The sequence below is a fragment of the Canis aureus genome, chromosome 16 (assembly GCF_053574225.1).
Source record: "Canis aureus isolate CA01 chromosome 16, VMU_Caureus_v.1.0, whole genome shotgun sequence".
NCBI lineage: Eukaryota > Metazoa > Chordata > Mammalia > Carnivora > Canidae > Canis > Canis aureus.
In genome coordinates, this window is record NC_135626.1 from 53,934,230 (window position 1) to 53,952,470 (window position 18,241).

General features: G+C 36.2%; 1 pseudogene; it reads right to left on the bottom strand.

Annotated features, from left to right (window-relative positions):
- Window positions 1-5,206: 5,206 nt before the first annotated feature.
- Window positions 5,207-7,149, bottom strand: LOC144286932 (zinc finger C3HC-type protein 1 pseudogene; annotated as a pseudogene).
- Between the last annotated feature and the right edge of the window lie 11,092 nt (window positions 7,150-18,241).

The following is an 18,241-nucleotide window of genomic DNA, read 5'->3' on the forward strand; positions in this document are numbered from 1 at the left end:
GTAAAGGAGTCAATAAACACCTTTTTTAATAAAAAGAAAACTTTTCTTTGAAGGATTGCATATTGCCCTTGAAGCAAGCTATGGATTTAAAAAGTTTAAGACAGCTTTTAGCACTCTTTTGAGGAAATACTGCATTTCTAAGGATGGCAGGAACCATGTGCTCCAAATAATACTAGTAAATGTTAGCTGCAACACCGTTCCATTTATATGGGATGTCATAAACCCAATGGAATGTTGGGAGAGTACTCAAGCATTCTTCTAAGCATGAATTCCCAAGTTGCACAATAATGCTAAGCAGCAGCATCCTAAACATATGCTGTTGTTCTAGATCTCGGTTTCTGTTTATGACAGCAACGATGGTACTAATGCTGGACATCTTCTAGGAGAAGGAGTTAGCATTCTAAATCCCAGGGACTCTTGATAGTTGTTTATCCCTGAGCTTCACCCCATGAGGAGTGACAATATAATATGGGGAAAGGTCACTAACTGAAGAATCACGAGGGAAGAATCTAATTGCAAGTTAATCAGCAACTGGTTTAGGCAAATCATTGTCCTCTTTAGGCCTTGGTGTCTTAATGTGAATATTAATTTTCAATAGTTCATGGAATGCTGATTAGGATAAAATCTGACATCTGCATAAATGCTTTACAAAATAAATATGTTTTGTAAACAATAAATACACCAAAGCAGCTGAAGTATAAGATCACTTTATAACATTTCTGCCTTTTACCTCACTATGCTCATCTACTTTTATACTTACATATGACTTTATTTGCTTCCAATCCCAGCTTTAGTCAGGAAAACCTAATTGTTCTCTCCCACACAACCGCATCTTCAAGTCAATCCGCATGTATAACACGTTTTTGTTTTTCCTCTGTGTCATGCTGTACTTCTTTAGCCTTTCTAAAAACTTCACACAAAAGTCTATTTTGTAAAAGAAGTCCTCTCTAATTAAGCAGATGTATTTATTATGCCATAATTTTTGCTGTGTCCAATGATGTACAACACATGCAGACACAGGCACATGGACACACACACACTATATTTATTTCTTATGCAATCATACATGAATGTAGTGGTTTCCCTTTGGGGATCTAAACACAGTACTTCGTCAACTTTCTTTACTCCAAATGAACTCACAAGTAGAAAGTTGTAATTCAGAAGCCATTAAATGAAAGAGTCCAGAAGCAGGAGGAGAGAAGAGAGGGAAGAAATGAGTGAGAAGAGATCTTAAATGAGCTCTTTTATCAGATACGTGTAAAAGGCAAAGTAGTCATCAAAGAGCTACAACCTGCTCAGACTCAGTGCGTTGGTTTTTCACTACCATCTGAGCCTTCTCATCACCGGGGAACAATCTCCAGCATATATTAATTTAGAGAGCACCTAGCACCACAATAGTAACATCAACTTGCAGCCTTTAGTGCTTTGCAGTTTTGAAAGGTTTTCTTACATACTATCACATACACTGGTATCAATGTGAGAATAAACCAAGAGGAATGCTATCCTAGGTGAGGAAAAGATTTAACTATCACATGTTTCTTATTTATTTACCTGCAAATTGGGTTTTCTCCTGACAAATTTTGTAAAGGCACCTATTGGCTTTAGGGCATCAGGCATATGTTGAGTTGTTAGTTATGAGTTGTGTGAAGATGATAAAAAATTGTATGATAATACATCTATTTAGGAGATGGGATTATAATTCAGTTACACTCTCGAGAAAACTGAGTTGCAGACTCAATAGGTAATTTTAAAATTATGCTGGAAAAAGAGCTAATATGACATAACTTCAGGCACTAGGATTCTAATTAAATTAAATATAAACAGTTATTGAGGATTGCCAAGCCCCAATTACTAGACAAAGAGGCAACACACATTCAAAATTTAGAGTGAGATGTATAAGTTTTGAGCACAAGCTTTCATTTTCATGAGGCCAGAATTTTATACAAAATAATAATCTTGGCGGAATCGGAATAGCAAGTAGACCAATAAAACAAGGAAATGTCAACCCATACAGATAATAATGAAGACATAAAATCTTCCATCCATAGAAGCTTATGGTAATTTCTCCATTTAAAGGTGAAAAACCAAATGTTTTTTCATGTAACAGATTTTTTTTCGTAAAATACCGTGTATGTAAAATTTATTAAACTTTAAACGTGTTCACACAGACATAGGAAGCTCAATTCAAAGGAAAAAACCTTAATATTCTTTTTAAAACTCAAACTTTTGGAAGTTGAATTTCTTGTTGTTGTTGTAAAATAAAATGTACTGAAGCCCAAAATGCTCATAATATTTCAAACTATATATTCATTTATCCTTTTCCTGTGTCATAATTTTATTAGGTGCTCCCTTAGTATTTGGAGGTCAAATCCATGTGCTATCAATATACCAAGTTGGTACGTGGACCTTTCTGAACTGTCGTCTTAAGGAGATCCAAAAATGCTTAAATGAATTAAAAAAAATTAGTAATCAGAATGGAATAGAAAAAAACAGTAAAAACAGCTGGTAGCATTCCAAAGAAAAGAAACCAAATGGAGTGAGACAGAAATCATGCAGAATCTTGAATATAAAGACACAAACCCTGAATTTATGTTGAATATAAAAAGCAAGGAATGAAAGAATAGCTGGAAAGTACATTATTGTGAATAGTGAAAGAAGATATCCATTTGGAATGAGGTAATTTTAAGAGAATACATTTCAAAAAATATAAGAAATATATTCTGGCATAAGGGATTTCATACATGAAAATATGGACTAAAGATCGAAAGAACGCACGTAAGAGTAACAGTGTAGCGATGGAAAGGACAAGTTTTGTGCCTTTTAAAAGAAGAACTTGAAAGGAAAGATAGTATAGCAAATGCAAAGCTGGTTGGCATAGGAGTGCAGGATTGAGGTACTGAAAATTACTTAAGCAATAATAACATAATAGAAACAAAATCTAACGGAGTAAACAGAAATGGACATAGCACCTGTGCATATTAATAATAGCAGGCAGAATTAATCAGGATTGAAAGGAAAAATTGAGTCATCAGCATGATGAGAAAGGGAGTAACACCCAAGGAGAAGGAGTGGACCGGAAAAAGAAGGTGACCTAATGAAATAATTCAGCAGAAGCTGAACCTTTAAGAATGACTGTGAATCCAAATCATCTTTAAGATTCTTGGGACACCTGGCTGGCTCAGTTAGTACAGCAGGTGACTCTTTTTATCTCAGGGTGGAGATCAGTTAGATTCCAATGTTGGGGGTAACGATTACTTAAAAATAAAATCTTGGAAAAAATAAAAATAAAAATAAAATTCTGTTCAAATGCCATGTCTTTCAAAAAAGCCTTCTTTGAACACTCCTGTTCATGGTTGGTTGTCCTTTATTTTCCTCTTGGGTGATGGTGATTCCTCACACCATCATTAAACTTTCCTCATTATTTGGAATGCTGACTATAGTATCTTGTCAATTGTATTGCTTTTTGAGGAACAGGTTGCATTTATTTACATTTTTCATGAGGCATAGTTCAATTCTACAAGCAGAGTGGATATCCAACAAATATTTGTCATATGGACAAATAGGTCAGCCTGCTTTGTTTGCAACTAGGTAATCCACATTAAAAGTAATAACATGACTTTTGATATATGATAATTGAGTACCAGAATCAAAGGGAAAAGGTAAATTTTTTGGTAACCTCAAAACATTGGAGGAGTGAATCAAACAACCTCAAAGAAAAGATTTGGGTTAAGCAAACAAGTATGAGGCGAAGAGAAAAAATATAAGTTAGAATAAATTGAAAAGATAATGTGGAAGAAGAGAAATAAGACTCTAAAAAAATCAAAGCAAGTATTGGGGAATCAATATGAAATTGTCAAGCTTAATTTTATGGTCAAAAAAGTGATAATATAATTTCCATGATTTATTACTTACTGGTAAGAAGTTCAAGAACAAATATAGTCAATAAAATTTCCTACTGATTTTGTATTACTGATTTGAAGTGGTGCCTCGGAAATAATGGTTCTAAATATATTTGGGTTCTTTATGCAGTTTTGGCATCAAAGCATCCAAATTGTGTTTGCCCCTTTTTGTCTAAGGCAACTTTTTAAATTCAAGTTGTTTCTACAAAGAGCACATAAAATCTTGATCTCTTGGATATGTAATTTCTTGAAGACATGAGTTTTTATTTTTTATTTATTTATTTTTTAAGATTGTATTTATTTATTAGAGACACACAAAGAGAGAGACAGGCAGAGGAAGAAGCAGGCTCCATGCAGGGCGCCTGACGTGGGACTCGATCCTGGGTCTCCAGGATCATGCCCTGGGCTGAAGGCAGCACTAAACCGCTAAGCCACTGGGGCTACCCGACACGAGATTTTAATAGTAAAATGGATAGGCCCTTAACTATAGCTGTGAGTGATCTCACTGAACATGTATTATACCAGGCACTTTGAGATGCTTCATGCTTAGGCCACAATCATACATTGGATTATGTCATATGTGCTCAAATTTCACCCAAATTAGTAAAACAAACAAACAAACTTTTCAAATACCCACTTTTCCTTGGAAAGTACTGTTTTGTCATGTATTTAGGAAACCTTAAAATTAAATGTACCAAGAGGGACATCAGATCATGTCACCTCAGCAACCTAAATTAAGCCTCCTATCCCAATCCCTCCCACCTCCACCCTGCCCACCCTATCAACTACAAGTCATAGTTAATGTTCAGTGCTTTGGGTTGATGGCCTGGATCTGTTTTTCCTACTTCTGAAAGAACTTGTCTATAATATTCAGATCAGAGCTTCACCTTTCTGTTTTGCTTTCTGCACTGATGAACAGATCTAACCACTGAGGGACACATAAGACTGTGTCTCATAGTATGATTGACAGAGACCCGCATTTAACTCTTAAAGAAATTGTTCCAACATTATGTGGACTGTAGTGAACATTTTTAGAAATTGTGAAGGCATAAAACCCACAAAAGCTTCTTCTTTTTCTTTTAAATTGAGAAACATAAAATATAAATCAATAGTTACTTAAAAATGTCTTTCAAAGAGCTAAATTCACTCTGTTAATTTAAGAACATAAATCAAATGACAAGTAAATTATTCAATCATAAAATTATACAGATTGGTCTATTTATAAATGATAGACCAGAGAGAATGTTAAGAATATATGAAAAAGTTCCCTTTTATGTTTTTAAATACAAAATTATAAAGTAAAAATATTTTATCTTTATTTTTATTTTTTTTTTAAGAATATTCACAAATATTTTATTAATACATATTGTCATATTCCCAGTATACAAGAGCCCTTGAGACACTGCCCAGTACGGAAAGACACTAAACGTGCTCAGGGCCTTGGTCTTCTGTCTGGTTGAAGTGACCCCACACTCTTTTAATAGGACCACATGTGTTGTACCTCACCTGTCCACACCCCCGCATGGAAACAGGCTTCCCTTCAGTCAGATGCAGAGAGTGACACTCACTGCCTTTTGCAAGGATGATGGCTTCTGATGGTTATACCAGAATGGAAAAAACTTGGCATCAGCTGACCACAAAGAAATTCAGACTTCATTTCCCAAAGTCATTCATTCTGCTTCTCTCTGGGAAGGGCTAGAATGTCTTCAGGATGAGCATAAAGATTCCCACTGCCGGAATATTCGGAATACTTTCCTGGATTTCTCAGAGAGACTCATGGAGTCTGTTTCAGCTGGCTGGTTGGACTGCTTGTGGGCCAAGAGGATGTTCAGCACAGCCTTCCAGCCTGGCTCTGTAGAGATACTGGCATCTGTCTCCGTTCCACCATGCTCCCTGGTTTCCTTGCCAAGTGTCACATTTACCCAAGGGCACCAGTCTCTATGCTGAGAGGTGGGGTCAAAGCAGCTTCGGGAAGATGTGTCTGAGCTGCTAGAAGAGCAGAGGCGAGCTCGTTTGGCTCTCCGGAGAGGACTAGACGGCACTTCCAGGCCACTACTGTCTCCTGTTCCCATACTTCGGGTCACAGGACGGCTTCTGGTGGTGGGGCTAGCGGCCTCTGGCTCAGGACGGTCAACAGGACTGGAAGAGTCCCAGCTCCGAGTTCGGGAGACAATGGGACCTGGGCTCCTTTCAGCCTGCTCTGAGCCAGGAGAACATGTGGCATCCTGGCTCCGAGTCATCATCCTCCGAGGAGACTCAGGCACAAGAGGGAAGCGCTCTGGCCGTCCCTCAGGGCCTGGGATGGGGGAGCTGGTCAGGCCAAAGGATGCATCCAGGTCGGTCATGGATGACTCAATCTGCTGGAAGCCCCAGAGCCCCACCTTCCTCATACACTGTGAACACGTTATTAGGGAGAGCTGCATGGGTTCCAAAGAAGAACTACAGGCCCAGCCACATACAGAGAGAACACATGCAGTGACATGGACTTGGATGTCTGAGCCTAATTTGCTTGTAGTTTTTCTCTCTTCAGTTCGGCAATCAAGTTCATCTTCAAGCAAGTGCAGAAGAAGACTGATCTTGTCTTCTGTCAAACACATAGTTTTCAAGTCCTCTGGCCTCAGGGAAGGAAGCTGGAGGTCCAAGTGACAAAGGCTTTGAAAACGATCTAGGAATTCGCTAACAAGAACAGCAGGCTCACCCAATGGCAACATCCCAAATCGATCTGGGGAGGGGCTGTCTGGCCAGAAACAGAACTTTCCATGGGCAGTGCACAAGGCCTTCTTCAGCTCGGCACATCGGTCCTTATATCGGTCAAAATCAAAAGCTGGTTGCAAACTGGCACAGAGAAAAGCCTGACAACTGGAGCACTTGAGCATATCACATTCAACTGTGACCCAGCCATATTTTGCACAGACAAGTGGAGACAGCTCGGCGGGCTTACCTGCCCATTTCAGAGAAGAAAATGTTTCCACTCTGCTAAAGAAGGCTTCTTTACTTGTAGATTCCAATGGCGGCTGTTCTGCTTGGGGTGACCCATTAACTGACTGGAATGTGGCAGATGTGTCCTTCGCTTCGGCGCCTCCCTCTTCCGGGGCAATCCCCTCATCTATCAGCTGCCGGACCTTTTGAGGGGTCCCTTCTGGGGAGCGAACAACCGCACCCCAAGTCTTTTCAACCCCCGAGGCAAACGCTTGCCCCTCACTGGGCGCCGCCATCTTGGTCCCAAGTAAAAATATTTTAAACCAGTTTAACATATTTTTAAGAGCTTAGTGTCTCCAGCTAAAACATACTGTGATGTTGTATGATGGATATAACATTGAGATCTACCTTAAACTTGGGTGGTTTGGATTTAGCCTTATTTTTAAATTTATGTTTATTGGACAAGGCCCTTAAAATCTTGGGAATGCTTTATTTCAGTTAATGCATTATTAACTAAAAAAGTAGGGGTTAAAAAATCTGCCTACCCTCACAGGGTGTTGGTAGATGGAAAAGAAAGAGTGTATGATAAAGTAAACTTTATTGTTATCATTTAATATCAAAAGTAGCATTTAGACATCTGGTCCCAGAGAAGATGGTATGGACTCACTTTTCTCTGTCCCTCCCCTCTGGATGTCCTGGAAGTAATTCAACAAATAATTATAAAAAAGACTATAATTTTCATTAAAATACTATAATCATAAAAATGACTTTTCAACAAAGAAAAGCCCAGGACCAGATGGCTTCATTGGTGAATTCTACCAAACATAAAATGAAAAAGCAATGCCAATCCCTCTGCAACCCTTCCAAAAAACTGAAGAGGAGGGAATACTCCCAAAGTCATTTTGTGATGCCAGGATTCTCCTAATACCAAAGCAGACAAAAAAAAAAAAATTACAAGAAAAGGAAATTAATAACAGCCCTGATAAATACAGATGTAAGGCGTCCCTGGGTGGCTCATTGGTTGAGCCTTTGCCTTTGGCTCAGGTTGTGATCTCGGGGTCCTGAGATTGAGTCCCACATCAGGCTCCCTGCAGGGAGCTCACTTCTCCCGCCACCTATGTCTCTGTCTCTTGGTGTCTCTCATGAATAAATAAATAAAATATTTTAAAAATAGAGATGTAAAACTTCTCAACCAAATATTAGCAAAGTGAACTCAATAGTTCATTAAAGAATCCTATACTCTGACCAAGTGGAATTTACCACTGGGATGCAAAAGATGGTACAACATACGTAAACCAGTAATATGACATACTATTTTAATGAAATGAAAGATAAAATTATATGATCATCTCAATAGAAACACAAAAGCCAATTTAAAAATTTCAACATTCATTCATGATAGAAAGTCTCAACAATTTGAGCAGAGAAGAAATGTATCTCAATATAATAAAAGCATAATAATAAATAATAAGTTAAGCTCACAGCTAGTCAATGATGAAAGGTTGAAATCTTTCCTTTAAGATAAGGAATAAGACAAGGGAGCCCATTCCCATCACTTCCTTTAACATAGTAATAGAAGTCCTAGCCAAAGAAAGTAGCAAATTAGCAAAGAAAATTAATGAAAGGTATTCAAATCAGAAAAGAAGTAAAATTATCTCTGTTTGCAAATAAGTATAATCTTACGTATAGAAAACCCTAAAAACTATATACCAAAAAGTTGTCAGAAGTAATCAACAATTATATAAAGTTTTAGGATACAGAAATGAATGAATTATCTGATAAAGAAATAAAGAAAATAATCCCATTTGCAATAGAATAAAAAATAAAGAAATTCTAAGGAGATCAAAGTTCTATATACTAAAAATACAAGATTTTGATGAAAAAAAACTGAAGAAGACATATATAAATGGGAACATATCCTGAATTTATGTATTGGAAGAACTAATATTGCTAAAATGTCCATGCTGCCCAAAGCTATCTATAAGCTGTCTATAGACTCAATGAAATTGCTATCAAAATTCCAATGGCATTTTTCACAGAATAAAAAAAATCCTAAAACTCATATGAAATCATACTGACCCTGAATAGCAAAAGCAATCCAGAGAGAAAGAACAAACAAACAAAAATCAAGGCATCATGTTTACTGATTTCAAACTAGATCATAAAGCTAAAATAATCAAAATGGTGTGGTACTGGCATAAAAAGAGACACATAGGTGGGATAGAATCAAGAATCCAGAAATAAACCCATGCACTTATAGTCAACTAACATTTAATAAGAGAGCTAAGAGTACTTAATGGGAGACATATAGTTTCTTCAATAAGTGATATTGAGATAACTGTATATTCATATGCAGAAAAATGAAATAGGACCCCTATATCACTTGAAATGGATTAAAGACTTAAATATAGGATCTGAAACCAAAAATTACCAGAAGAAAACATAGGAAAAAGCTTCTTCACATTGATCTCGGCAATTAGTTTTTTGGATTTGACGCCAAAACACAAGCAATAAAATAGAATATAAACAAGTGGGACTACACCAAACTGAAAAGCTTCTAAATAGCAAAAGAAACAATAAAAAAAAATTTAAAGACAATCTATAGAATGGTAGAAAATATTTCAAATCATTTATCTAAAAGGAGTTAAAATCCAAAATGTATAAGGAACTCATACAACTTAAGAGTAAAAAAAGAAAAAAAAATCAGTTAAAAAATGGGCAAAGGATCTGAATAGACTTTTTTCCAAAGATGACACACAAATGGCTAACAGGTATATGAAAATGTGCTCTATATCACTAATCATAAGGAAATATGTCTGAAGCACAAGGATATATCATCTCATACCTGTTAGAATATTTATTATCAAAAATATAAAGATGGCAATGACGTAGAAAGAAATGGAACCTTTGGGCACTGTTGCGAGGGATATCAATTGGTAGAGCCACTATGGAAAACATATGGAGGCTTCTCAAAAAATTAAAAATAGAACTACCATATGATCCAGAAATTCTACTTTTGGCTATGTATCTGAAGTAAACTGAATCACTACTGGAAGAGGTATCTGCACTCCTATGTTCCTTTCAGCTTTATTCAAAATAGCCAGCAAATGAAAACAATCTATGTGTCCATCAATGGATGAATGGATAAAGAAAATGTAATGTACGTCTACAATGGCATATTCTTCAGCTATAGGAAGAAATTCTGTCATTTGTTACAATATGGATGGATTGGGGGTATTATGCATAAGTTAGATAGAGAAAAATACTGTAGGATATCATATATGAAATCTAGAACTCCCTCTCCTGCAAACTCATAGAAACAGAGCAGAATGGAAGGCTAAGAAATGGAGGAAATGGGGGGATGTTGGTCAAAAGATACAAACTTCCAGTTATGAGATGAATTAGCTCTGGAGATATAATGTACAGCATGCTGATTACAGTTCATATTACTATGTATTATACTTGAAGGTTGCTAAGAGAGTAAATCTTAAATGTTCTCATCCCAACCCCCCACATAAAGTAATTATATGAGTTGTTGGATGTATTAACACAATAAACTTATTATTGTGTCATTCATTTCACAATATATATGTGTATCAAATGATAATGTTGTATATCGTTAACTATACAATATATCAATTATATCTCAATAAATTTGGAAAAAACACATGTTAAAATCGTTTTTATATTTCAAAGCATGGGCAGTATTTTAGTTATCTTTCTATTGATACATAATTAAGGTTTTCTGTAACACAGGACTGTCAACTTTGAAATTTCTTGAGACTTGCTCCACAGACTACCATGTACTCATTGTTTGTAAAGTACTCTGTGTGCTTGAGAACGTACTTTCCATCTAAGTGCAGTGTCTATATGTGGCTTTTAAATCAAGATTACTATTTCTGTTATTCAAATCTTTCTTTTTGTTTAAAATATTGAGAAAGGAGAGGTACATGAGGTAATATACTCCATAAATTTTTCAAATCCTCTTTTCAGATTTGTAATTTTTTCCTTTATATAAAACTTGAAGGTATGTTATCAGATGCATATGCATTTAGAATTTTTTAAATCTTCCTGATTAATTAAACCTTCTATCTATTTATACATTTAAAAAACTAAGTTAGGGAATATCAGTGTACCCAATATTAGGGATTAGAATATGGCTACAGTAATCTAGACAGGATGGTTCTGGTGCAGAGAAAGACCCATAGATCAATGGAACCCAAATGATTTATGGCAAAGTTGTACACACAGTTTACTGGAGGAAGGATAGCCTTTTCACCTAACAGTGCTAAAGCAAGTGGACATCCATAGGCTACAGCAATAATAATAATAGTAATAATAATAATTTAAAAATCTCAACCTAGATCTTACACCTTATACGAAAATTATTTCAAAGTAGGTCACAGACTTACAGGTCAAATATTGAAGTACACAATTTAGGGGAAAAATGAGAAACTCTTTGGCGTCTAGGGCTGGTTAGAGAGTTTTTATATTTGATACTGAAAGCATGTTTCAGAAAAGGAAAAATTGATAAATTTGATAAATTGCTAAAAATTGATAAATTTGACTTCATCAAAATTAAAAATATTTTCTCTGCAAAAGACCCCGTTAAGAGGATAAAATAAAAATCATAGTTTGGGAGGCAATGTTTATAAACAACATATCTGATAAAGGGATTAGAATATGTAAATAATTCTCAAAACCAAATTAAAAAAAATAATCTAATTAAGATTTGGGCAAAAGGCATCATCAGACATGTTACCAAGCAGGATACACAGATGAGAAATAATTACATGAAAAGATGTTCAAGGGGATCCCTGGGTGGCGCAGCGGTTTGGCGCCTGCCTTTGGCCCAGGGCGTGATCCTGGAGACCCGGGATCGAATCCCACATCGGGCTCCTGGTGCATGGAGCCTGCTTCTCCCTCTGCCTGTGTCTCTGCGCCTCTCTCTCTCTCTGTGACTATCATAAATAAATAAAAAATTAAAAAAAAATTAAAAAAAATAAAAAAAAGAAAAGATGTTCAAGAACCACCTGGGTGGCTCAGTTGGCTAAGCGTCTGCCTGCCTTTGGCTCAGGTCATGATCCCAAGGTCCTGGAAAGGAGCCCCCTGCTCAGTGGAGAGACTCCCTCTCCCTCCCCCCCACACTGTGCTCTCTCTCACAATCTCTCTCTCTCATATAAATAAATAATATTTTTCAAAACAGATGTTCAATATCATTAGCCATTAGGGAAATACAAATTAAAACCATAATGTAATATTACACACCTCTCAGAATAACTAAAATTTAAAAAGTCATAACACCAAATGCTGGAAAGGATGTAGAGAAAATTGGTTCATTGCTGGTGGGAAGTAAAAGAATATAGCCATTCTGGAAAATAGTACAGCTGTTTATTCTAAAGCTAAAAATGTATTTTCCAAAAAACCTAGCAATTACTGTCTTGAGCTTTTATCCCAGGTAAGAGATCTATGTTCATGAAAAATCCTATATACAAATGTTTGTGGCAGCTTTTTTCATATTAACTAGAAGCTGGAATCAACCTAGATGTCCTTCAACAGGTAAATGCTTAAACAAACAGTGGTACATAAAAAGTAGCAAACTATTGATACACATACTTGAATGGGTTTCAACGAAATTAAGTTGAGTGGAAAAAAGTCCATCTCAAAAGTTTATTCACTGCATGATTCCATTTTTAGAACATTTTTGAAATACCAAAGAAATTGACATGGAGAACAGATTAGTGGTTGTTAAGGGTTAGGGGTTGTGCAGTGAGAGGGGATGGATATGGATATAAAGTGGTAGCATAAGAGAGTCTTATGGGATGGAAGAGTTATGAATCTTGACTGTGGTCATGGTCACATGTAACTACATATGTGATATAACTGCATGAAAATACACACATACACATACATACACCAGTATTTGGATAGCTAGTGAAATCAATCTGTGGATTGTACCAGTGTCAGTTTCCTGATTTTGATCCGGTATTATATTCATGTAAGGTGTTAACATTGGGGATCTTTGTTAGGGGTGTTTGGGCCCTCCCTAGAATTTCCTGTGAATTTATAAATATTTCAAAATAAAAAACTTTGAAAAGCCATATTTGAAATATCTTGAAATTATTTTGCTATTGCACAAAACAAGCAGATTTGATGCTGTCAATATTATTTTCAAACCTGCATGCATTAAGCAGTAAAGACAAGACATAACTCATTCCTAAATATAAAAGAAACTTGAGCAATCAAGAATAAAAGGATGCAATTTTATAATCCTTACACAGGTACTATTTTATAGCCATGATAAAGATTGGAGGTAGAAAAGAGAAATACATAAATGATTAGTGCAAAAATGATATTTAAAATATTTAACAACTTTTATGGTCTGGACACTAATCACTCAGAGTAGATGGGGGCCAATTATTACAGACGTCAGCCATAAACAGAAGAATTGGTATCTATGCAAAGCAGTGGAAAAATCTATCCTATATGATTTATTTTGATTTTATTTTATTATTTCCTCCACAAAAGATTTATATTCCTAAAGTGTTGGTATTTTGTAGTACCCCTAAGCTGAAAACACTGGAAAAGGTACTATATTATTGGATGAAGCATACCTCAAAGTGCTGCTATAAAAAAATCATGACTAATATGAATAAGTACCAGTTAGCAAAATAAGAACAGTTTCTATTAAGATATTTTAAATTTCCTCAAATTTTTAATAAAACATCCTAAATATCATTATAAAAACAAAGTAACATTCAAATTAGTTCATAATATTTAAAGATAGGAGTTCAAAATATCAATGATTTTTCAATTCTAAAGTTTCAGTACTTGAGGGGTATCTTTAGAGTCTGTTTTTTTCTAATCTTTTACTCATTCATTTGAGAGAGAGAGCAAGTGGATGAGTGAGGAGAGAGGGGCAGAGGGAGAGGGAGAAGCAGATGCCCCACTGATCAGGAAGACCAACATGGGGCTCAATCCCAGGACTCCTAGATCATGACCAGAGCCAAAAGCAGATATTTAACCAATAAGCCTCCCAGGTGCCCCAGAGCCTGTTTTACGGAATTATTCCTAGGGGAAAGCTATCAAGGTACTTTACAAACATAATCTTAGGTTTATTAGATTAGGAAAACAAATATTCAAAGGTGAAATTAATTTGCTCATATTTATTGTTGAGAAATTAGGGTCATTAATTATCAATACAAATTTAATGAGACAACAGGCCAAAGCCCCTATTTGAAAAAGAAATAAACTATGCATTCTAGGAACAGAATGTGAACTACAAAAATAAAATTATGTGTTTCCTAATCTGTGTGACAGTTAAGAAATTCACTTAAGAAATGACCTAAAACTACGTACAGATGGCTAACAGACACATGAAAAGATGCTCAACATCATTCATCATCAGGGAAACACAAATCAAAACTACAATGAGACATCACCTCACACCTGTCAGAATGGTTAAAATTAACAACACAGGATACAACAGATGTTGATGAGGATGCAGAGAAAGGGGAACCCTCTTATACTGTTGGTGGGAATGCAGACTGGTGCAGCCACTCTGGAAAAGAGTATGAAGGTTCCTCAAAAAGTTAAAAGTAGAACTACCCTGTGATCCAGCAATTGCACTACTAGGTATTCACCCAAAGAATACAAAAGTACTAAATCAAAGGGATGCATGTATCCTGATATTTATAGCAGCATTATCCACAATTGCTAATTATGGAAACAATCCGACATCAATCCATAGATTGATGAATGGATAAGAGGATGTGGTACACACATATACAATTGAATATTCCTCAGCCATAAAAAAAGAATGAAATCTTACCATTTGTGATGACATAGATGGAGCTAGAGAGTATTATGCTAAGTGAAATAAGTCAGAGAAAGACAAATACTGTGTGATTTCACTCATATGTGTAATTTAAGAAATAAAACAGATGAACATGGGGGGTGGGAAGAGAGAGAAACACCAGAAAACAGACTAACTATGGAGAACTGAGGGCTGCTCGAGGGGAGGGGGGCGGGGGGATGGGCTAAATAGGCATTAAGAAGGGTACTTGTGATGAGCACTGGGGGCTGAATATAAGTGATGAATCACTAAATTCTACACCTGAAACTAATATTACACTGTATGTTAGCTAATTGGAACTTAAAAATTTGGAAAAGAAAGAAAAAAGAAATGACCTAAAATTGATTAGTGTTTTCTATTATTTTAGAATAGGCACCCTTCTCATGGTCTCACTCATACGTGGAATATAAGAAATAGTGAAAGGGACTATAAGGGAAAGGAGGGAAATCGAGGAGGGGGAATTAGAGAGGAAGACAATCCATGAGAGACTCCTAACACTGGGAAACAAACAAAGGAGGGGGGGAGGGGGAGGGATGGGATGACTGGGTGACAGGCACTAAGGAGGGCACTTGAGGGGATGAACACTGGGTGTTATACTATATGTTGGGAAATTGAATTCAAAGAAAAAAATTTAAAAATAAATGCAAAATAAAAGGAAAACTCAGTACACTATATTGATATATATAAAAAAAGGCAACCTCCTCTTGAAAAAAAAATCCATTTAATATATATTCCAAACATAGCTTATGCTATCTTCATTTATGTGCATTTTGGACACCATTTTTTTTAAAGATAAATAACTCAAAACTTTAGTTTTAACTAAATGTCAATGGAAATGGAGTTCTCACATAGGTAAAGAGGTTAAGATTATGTGATTGTTTTTACAGCAATATGAGAAAACTGCCTTATAATTCATACACATTGAATATGGAAATGAAGCCACCTAGTATGTACAGCTGTGATTACAATTTTCTGAGAATTTAGAGCCATCGTAACAGAATAGAGGAGGACAATCTTTAATCTATCAATATTAGGCTGGAATTAGCTAGGCAGATAATTTTAGCCTGCAAGGGTTTTGTTCATTTCCATCTCTCCAGGATACTCTAGAATAATTCAAAGCTCTTTAGGTAGGCCAACTATTCTGAATTCTTCCTCTTGTCTTCTATGAGGCTCATTTGTTGGCTCAGAACACACAGAAAAGGAAAAGAAAGGAACAGTTATTGAGAGCCTGTAGTGTCACAAGCACTGTCCCTTTTATTTGTGAAGCTGAATCTACATGAAACAGATATCCTTCCCATTTTTACAGGTAAGAAACCTTAGGTTCTCAGAAGTGAAGAAGTACCTTTCCCAAGAGCCCACAGATTTGTGTTTGGATTAGAAGTTTCCTTGACTCCAAATTTCACACAATTTCTTCTTCTGAATGTGATAATTTAATTACATTTCAACTTTAAGAAAAGAATGATCCTATGAGGTGTCTTCAAAAAGACTTATTTATTTATGAGAAAGAGAGTGGGGGGGAGGGGCAGAGGGCGGGAATCTCAAGCAGACTCCCCCCCCTGAGTGCAGAACCTGACATGGGGACATGGGGCTTCATCTCATGACTCGTGAGATCATGACCTGAGCTGAAACCAAGAGTTGCACACTCAAATGACCGAGCCACCCAGGCACCCCAAGGCTTGAATCATGTTTGACGTTAACCCTATAGCTCAGTGAATCTTGGGGGATGTGTCACCACTGAGATATATGTGATCAGCAATGTCTCAGGAGAAACCCCATGGTACTGATTGTGGGGGCCAGAGACACATATGTTGATGTTTTTTATATGCAGTTCACTGATCTTGCCTCCAAACTGTTTAATAGTTAAACCACTATTTCTGTGGCGTTTTGTAAAAGACTATATTGGCTTGCTAAATGGCACTCCCCCAAATACTAATATTAGAATCCAGTAGTAGGTGGAGATTTTTTTTTTCTGCTATGTAGACTGGTGCTAAAACTCTAAAAATGCAGAGCGATGACAAATGCACAGAATGTAGTGACTTTAGTACTTTCGACTGTATTGTGAGAGAAGGAAGTATGCGTTCACGTTTAGTACATTATGCTTCAAGATAAAATGGTTGCTTTGGTGTCAACAGATGGTTGTTTAATATGTATTTGTATGGAGCCATCTATGTTCCCATGTCCCCCTTGATAACAATAAGAAAATATTTGCTAGTTTTTTTCTCTAGCCCAAGAATAATTTAAATCAGTTGATAACCTCCCTTCCATCACTCTTTCACTCAGCTTCTTCTTTTGTAGTTGACCAAGGAATTAACTTTATGTACCAGTGTTAACAGAACTAAAAATGTCAACATTTACAGATCCATATCCACACACGCACACACAATACATATGCACATTCATGACAGTATGCACATATATACAACATCATGGAATTCCATTTTGAGAGATCAAAATTTTAATTACGATAATAATAAAGAATTTATAGTTATGCAATCCAATAAGCTCTAAAATGTTCAATTTAAAAAATACTGCATAAAACTTTTGCTTCCAGGTAGGATGGAGTGAGAAGCTTATAAACCATGAGAACACAAAAAAAATCTACACAAAATGTAAAAAATAAACAATTTAAAGGCATCAGCACTGCTGAAACAACAGGCCTAGGATTCCAAAGAGGAGAAAACCCTGAAGAAGTGAGGGAAGAATTTGCAGCTGATTTTGTTGATTCTGGGCTGTGGTAAGAACCCAGACTGCCTAGGTAGAAGGCCACTGCTAGAGGTTAGGGAAGCCAGCCGAAAGCTGAGGAGTCTTGAGAGCCATATGTATAGATCTGTATACCACCGATTCTTTAATAACCAGCAGAATGCTATGCCTCTAAACACAAAAATCAATAATATTTATAGGTCCACAAGACTGTTTCTCTATATATCATGTTTGATGCCAATGACAAAATATAGACTTGAGAGATCTTAAACAGACAACCCATTATCCCATGATGACATCTGTCAATTCAGAAGCTGCAAGGTCTAGAGGCAAACAGCTAAGCTAAAACCCCTGAAATGCACCACAGGTTTTTGGCAGTCTTGCAATACTAGGAAGAAAAAACATTTTTAAAATATTGGCATTTAAGATCTGCCAAGAGGAAGGCCCCACATGAACACACGGGGCCAGGATTTGTCCTGTGGACCAAATCCAGCCTGCCTCTATTTTCTGTATGGTCCAGAAATGAAGACCAATTTATATACTTTTAAATGGTTGCCAAAAAAAAAAAAATAATCAAAAGAACAGTATTTTGAAATTCAAATCCTGAAAGTATACAAAACTCAAATTCTCTGTTCATAAACAAAGCTCCATCAAAATACATCCATGTCCTTTAATTATATATTGATTTGTCTGCTTTTGCATAATGAGTAGTTACAAAGAGACTGGATAACCTGCAAAGCCTAAAATATAGGCTACCTACCCTTTATAGAAAATGCTTGCTGACCTGCAAATAGGCTGTTAGTTGAAAACCTTGGGCAAACATCCTAAGCACAGGAACAAACCAGAGATAAATCGGGTCCTACCAAAA